Consider the following 7,391-nt stretch of genomic DNA (forward strand, 5'->3'; position numbering starts at 1 on the left):
CTGTAGTCTTTCTGGATTCTTTTTTTCATTCAATATTGCACTTTTAAGATTAATTTTTGTGTGTGTGTAGCTATATTTCATTACTTTTTCTTTCTGCTTGATATTCCATTGTGTAACTATAACACAATTTATTTATCTTTCCTTCTTTGGGTTGTTATCATTTTTGTTGTTATTGTTGCTATTATAAAGAGTTCTGCTATAAGTATTCTGGTACGTGTCTCTTGATGTTTACGTGCAAAGAATTTTCTGTGTTTAGAGTATAAACCTAGGAGTGAATTGTCGATTGTTTAGTATACAAATGTTCAACTTTGGAAGAGAACATGAATTATTTTCCAGGGATTGTACTAATTTACACTCCCACTAGTTGCATATAAGGTATCCTATTGATCCATATCCTAACACTTGGTTATTTTGTCTTTCTCTTCTTCTCCCCTCACCACTTCCTCCTTCTCCTCTTCCTCCATCTTTTCCAATCTGGTGAGTGTAAAAAGGTATCTCACCTTAGTTTTTAATGTGTATTTTCTGAATCACTAATGAGGCTGAGCATCTTATATGCTTATTTTTTACCTGTATTTTCTTTTCTGTGATGTATCTGTTTATGTATTTCCCACATTTTCCTATTAAGTTTTTGGTATTTTATTAATTTTATGAGTTCTATATCACAAATATCTTCTTCCAATTTGTGGTTTGTTTTTTCATTTTATTTGAAATATGTTTTGATGAATAGAAGTTTAAATTTTGTTGTAGTTTATCAACGTTTTCTTTTACGGGTTGTGCTTTTTGTGTCTTATGTAAAAGAGACTTTCATATCCTCATGTTATAAAGGTGTCCTTCTGTAAAATTCTTTAATACATCTGATTGGTTTTTCTTTTTGTACTTAATTCTTTAACCAACAGGGAATGTATTTTTTGTGTGTAGGAGTGAAGTGAGAATCCATTTGCACTCTCTCTGTGTGGATAGCCCACATCCCAACCCCACTGCTTCCCCAGAGATCTTCAGTCTATTTCTCTTGCACAGCAATTTGTCTAGAAATTCTTTGGGCCTTCAATGTAGATAATAATACAATCTCTAGAAAATGCAGTTTTATTTTTCTCCCTTTCAGATCCTATGACTTTAATTCTTTCTTTTCCTGTCCTTTCTCCTTTCCTTCTCTTCTCTTCTTCCTCTCCTTTGTCTCCTCCTCCTCCTCTTCCTCCTCCTCCTTTTCTCTTTCTTCTTTTTTTGGTCTTACTGCCTTTTCTAGCACCAGCTCTCCAGGAGGATGTTGAAAAGAAGCATTCTTAAATAGTGGGCATCATTATATCTTTTCTAATTTAAATGAGTGTTTCTAGCATTTCTCCATTGAGTGCTGTTTACTGTAGTTACTTGATAATAATCTTCATCAGATTAAGGAAAAAAATTTCCCCCACGCCTACTTTTCTAGGAGCTTTTTGTTTTTAAATAAATGAGAGTTAAATTTTGTTAAATGGTGCTTCTATATGTAATAAAATGATCATTTTCCCCCTTTACTCTGTTATTGTGGCAGACTTCATTTACAGTTTTTCCAATATTAAAGTACTCTTGTATCTCTGAACTACATCCAAGCTGATTATAATACTACCTTTAGTGTATACAGCCAGGTTTAGAGATTAATAATATTTTGCTTATGAGTTCTGAATTTCTATTGGTGTAAGAAAATGGCCAGCAATTTTTCTTTTCTCTTTTCTTTTTTCCCCCTTAAATTTATAATCATCTTTGCCTATTCTTAGTAATAAGGTTATATTGGCTTCATATAATTAATTAAATTAGGAAGGATATCCCCATTTTTATTCTCTAGATAAATTAATATATGATTGAAATCATCTGTTTCTTAAAAATTTTGAAGGACTTACTATAAAACAATTTTGGTTTCCTCATAAAAAATGATTCTTAATTACTGATTACATTTCTTTAATAATTATCACACGAAAATTCAGATCTACTCATCTTTTTGACTCAGGTTTGATAAGGTATAGTTTTATATGAATTCATCAACATCAACTAAGTTTTCAAACATTGCATAATGATGTATAGCAGTCTTTGCACACTATATTTTTAATGTCTATTATATCTGTATATGTTCACTTCTTTATTCCTAACATTTTATGACAAATAGGATTCTGTTGTGCTTTTTCATATTTCTTAAGTTGGATGCTTAGATGACCTTACTTGGATATAATCTCATGTTGTTGTCTTCCTGTTGATTAGTAATCTCAGGGATTCTAGTTGTTGCTTCACTTATGATTGATTTGCAGCTTGGTATTGAAATATTTATTTAAAAAGAAATTAGTGATTCTGTTTAAGGATCCTATTTCAACTTTGAACTAAACAAAACTTTTAAACTAGGTATTCCTACCCAGTATGAGGAGATCAGAATTTTTACTTTGAATTACTTGATTTCTAAATACTATTTTTTCCCCTCTGTGCGTGTAATTATTTTGTCACAATGATTTATGAACTTCACATATTCATGTTAGATCAACAAAATATGAACCTATGAAAGTATGCGTTTCATGGTCTTGTTAGTTCTCAAAGCAGTATTTGGAAATATATGCCCAATATAATTATTTTCACTTTAGATTTAGGAAAATGGAGACATTGAAAATAATTTTTAAGGTACCACAACAAGTTAAGGTAAGAACCTGAATTAATTCACTGATGTGTTCCTAATCTAGATTTTTGAAAATCTTCTATTAAAAGTTCATGTTTATAATTAGCCAACGTGTCTTCATTGATGGTTTCTTGAATTAATATTTGTCAGATGGACAAAAGGAGCTTCTCATTCAGGGGCTGCAAATGCTCTCTATGTGACGAGAAGCAAGAACATAGTCACAATGGCCACCAATGCCAGCTGATCAAGTTCCAGCATAGGAGGACCAATAGGAAAACCACATTTTAAAAAATATCTCTAATTCTTCTAGTTTTCAGAAGCACAAGAAAGGACATTTTCTTACATGCTGTAAAGAAATATATAGCAAGACAGGCCAGTGACTTGACTTTCTCTATCTTAAAATACAAAACTTAGTGTTTTTAAATAACCATAAAGCTGAGATATGTACTTAGAGTCTCATGGAGTTAAATCAAGCAACAAAGAGCCACCCCACAGATTAAAATGAGTAATATATTCATCCATCCATCTTTTAAGAGCCACTTTATACAAAAGGTATAGTGATATATGGTGGAAATGATGTTGGTCCAAGAGTTAAAGGATTTGCTTCCAGCACTGTGACCCTCAGCACGTCTCTGGCATTATCTGTGAATGGACTTTTAGATAATATCTAAGGATGTCTCCAGATCTGTGGTTCTATATAATCTAGGGCAATAGAGAATTACCTGGTCTCTCCTCTCACTGCCTATTCAAAGGGGTACTGGAAGTATAATCCTGAAAGCTCCTGATAAGATTAAATCATGAATAGCTTGGGGCAGATGGGGTGGGAAGGAGGGTAGAGGAAGACTGAATTGATTTGGTACCATAAAAATTTACTGTTTAATTTTTAGTTGGGAATCACCCATTTTGGTCATATAGCTCACTATCTTGGTTCCTTGGAACTCAAGCAAACTAGATTTATCTTTCTAATACAGATGCCAAATAAAGCCTAAAGGTTATCTTATTTTGAGATTGCGTATACCAGGTTAAATTGGTCAGCTAGAATTAGAAATATAAAACCATGTAACAAATCATAAAATAGTTTTCACTTTGGTTTCATGCCATTGAATCAGAGGCATGTGGTGCCATTCTACTTGGAGTTGTGGTTTCCTAGAAGGCAAAGAATGTAATATTGAGAACGTTTTTAAGCACTAAAATTCTGCAAGCTGCGGCTCTGAGATGAGGTTACAGCAGCAAGCCAGAGGTGGCACTCTTGCCTTGAATTATAGTCCTATACAAGAAAAGAGAGCACTTTGTGGGTTCTGCTGGTTATTTAGGAGACTGGAGAAATCTCGGAGGATTCAGTTTTAATATTTTTTCTGTTTTCAGAAAACAGAAAAAAAGCGTTGTGGAGATGTGGCTGGGACATTGACTTAGAAAAGGCGGAAAGGATTACAAGATGTTTACACACTCATGTAAACTCCAAGCACTGGACTGCTCTGCTCTGTGAATGAAAGTCCTGCTACAACCTAATATGTAAGATACATTGTTTTTGGCTGCCTCTCTGAATCAGAACATTTTTGGCTGCAAGTAACAGAAAACCCAATTCAGACTGGCTTGAGCAATAAGGGAATAAAGCTATGTCATTGGCAAGAGGTAAGGCAGACTCCAGCTCTCTTTCTCTTCAGTTCTCTTAGCTCTGCTCTCTTATGGGCATCAAATTCATTCTCAGGCTGATAGCCAGATGACCTCAGCAGTTCTGAGCCTCCTATCTTCCCACAACAACCCAGGGGAAGAGAGCCTGTTTCTCTTTCTTTGGATATTGTTTTGAGAAGACGGGTGCAAAAAATTTGAGAAGACCCCAGCAAACTTCCCCTCACATCTCATCCGTACATCTTTGCAGAAGACTTAACCAGGCTTAACCAGGTGTCTTGAAACAACTACTGGTTAGAGGAGGACCTAGTCCTGAAGGTAAGAGTAAACACTTAACTGTGTTACCGGTACAAAATGGGGGGTGGGGAGGAGGAAGGGTTAGATTCTGCGAAGACAATTTTTTCTCAGTTTAAAATACAATTGACTAGAAACGAGGTACAACTTCCGGCAAATGCTGGGCTTTTGGAATAGCTGTTCCATACTGAGCACTGACCAGCTGCCAGCCAATGTGGTGAGCACTGCATCTGAACACTCTCATTTAATTCTCACAACAGTATCAGGTAGACACTATTATTGTCATCATTCCTAGCCGAGAAGGTTAAGCTTCTCAGAGATTAGGCAACTTGCTCTAATTTACACAGTTAGTAGTAGAATCAAGGAACATAATGCTAGAACTCTTGTTCCTAACAGTTTTCGATCTTCCAGAGCAGAGTTCTCTGATCATAGGTCAGAGATCAGGATGTTATAAACTTTTTAGTTATATGAACAACAATAGCATTCTGTTGAGGGGTCACTTTGGGTAGCATATTGTGGATTCCAGTGAATCTGTGATGTTTGGTTATCAAAATGAAGGAAATAATGGTATCTTTATCATAAAGAAAATGATAAAGTTGGGGAAATTATGAGCCTTTTAAAATAAAGGACATTTGTTTAAACACACACAAACAACAAAATATCATGGCAGCAAAACATTTCCCCAGTAAGTAAAAAAATTGGTTTTCTAAGTGAAAAAATGGCTACAAAAGAGATTAGTCAGAAATTTAGTGGCTTTTGGAAGGAGATCCTATTGCTTGAGGGACTATGTACAATTGAGGGACAATGAGAAGTTTGTAAAAAGAAAAATATGTTGTTTGCCAGATAGGCTGGACCAAGACTCGCGGCCATACTTTATGCAGCATCATTTAGTGGATGTGGGGCAACATTATTGTGTAATGGAAGGCACTAGCTGATCAATGATTTCTTTATAGCTTTATAGTTAGTTTAGAAATTGAACATGATGCAAATTAAGGAAATACCAGCTATTGCATTGTCAGTATTATTAACTATCTTTCTATTCTAGCTACTGGCATCAAAACGTAAATATTTGAAAATGTTTTTCTTTTTTGGCAAAGTAGGGCATTTCATTGTTTGGATGTTCTTTGAAATCACAATTGAGTCCAGAAATCAATCACAAAAGAAATGTTCTTTACTCCCTTTTCCCCCCACGTGACACTTTCCATTTGTCCCTGAACAGGTTTTTCGAGAAGAAACTCTGCCCATTCCATAGGCAGGTGGCTCCCTGCTCTGCTGTTTTGGACCTTCAATCACTAGTGACATGCCTGCAATCCACAAAGTCCTAGGTGTCTCTTTAAGCTATCATCATCTGAAAGACATCTAAAAGGGTTTTTTTTCAGTACTTCAGAGCATTATGTTTCATTTCTTGCATTCCACAAGGTAAGTGGAAAAGTTGATCCACACTGACATGAAGGGTTCAATTCTGCATGAACTTTTTGTTTGTCTACCAGAAATAATCCTTTCTTTCTTTCTTTGTAAGGCTCAAGTTCATCTAAAAATTGTAGACTCTTTCCTAGAGATACTCAGCCCAGCAAAACTAAACCAAACTCACTGAAATTGACATCAACCAGCAAAAGTACGGCTATTTTAATACTAGACACGTTTGCAGAATGACTAAATTTGCTAAGTAGCAAAATATAGAGATATTGTACTGAGATCAAGAAGAGTCAGTCATCAACCACTTCTGTTGTTTTTAAATAGACTTACTATACTTTTAAAGGAGTATTATTTTAATAGAAACAATCCACAAATAAACACAAAACAAAAGGGCAAATGTAGAGACATATTGCAAGTAAGCATGCATACCAAAGAGGTAAGTGCAAATTAGATTTGAATATTCATGAGTCACAAATCATTGACAGTTTGAAATAAATGCAAAACAGCTTTATAAATGAGGTTAAGGCAAGGGACATCAAAGAAATGCATCGCTAAATCAATAGCAATTTGATTGTGCATATACTTGTAAATTGCAGTTACAATTTTTGTGACATGGGAGAAAAAATACTGTGTATCTGATGAAGAAGGAAGATACATAAATATTCCTTTTGTATGTTATATTTTTCCAATTCATCATGCACTTGGAGACCGGCCAGGTAGAAAGTGGTTGGACATCTTACTCACCCCCAGCCTCCCAATCAAGATAGAGTTTCCTTTTCTGAGACAGAGTTTCAGACTATGCCTGAAGTGCCCTTGCTCTCATAAATGGAATTCAATATACAACAATTCCTATAGAGGTGATTTCTAAAATACAGGTTTTCATCTAGCATACATGACTAGAGAATGGCTCAACTTAAAAGCTTTCATGACAAAATCATTTCTATTGGTGACCAGATAGTTTTAATAAATGTTTTTCTGTTTAGAAGGAAGCAAATGAATTCAACATATGAGAAAAATTTGGAAGAATATTTTGAAATAGTTTGAGATGTAAAATATAGGCAATCTTTTAATTTAAATAAAAGTGTTTTTATTTTGTTAAGCAACTAACTAGTTATTAATTTGTTATTGGTTCTTTTATACCAGTGGCTTTTTGGGATATGTGTGTGTGTGTGTGTGTGTGTGCACGCACACATATGCACGTATATGGAGAAATATTTAAAATGGTAGGACTTACAAATTAAAGAATTGTCTAGGGCCTGCCTTAAAGGAGAAATTTTTCCAATTAATTTTCCTCTGAAGTTTCTATTGGAGTTACTATCTGTAAGTTATGAAGTATTTCTCCAAGATGCTCTCCTCTGCCAGCCTCTTCATTGTGTTCTGTCTGCTTTCTAGGATGACTGATGAAGTTAGTGACATCATGTGA

This window comes from Hippopotamus amphibius, chromosome 2 (genome assembly GCF_030028045.1).
Source record: "Hippopotamus amphibius kiboko isolate mHipAmp2 chromosome 2, mHipAmp2.hap2, whole genome shotgun sequence".
NCBI lineage: Eukaryota > Metazoa > Chordata > Mammalia > Artiodactyla > Hippopotamidae > Hippopotamus > Hippopotamus amphibius.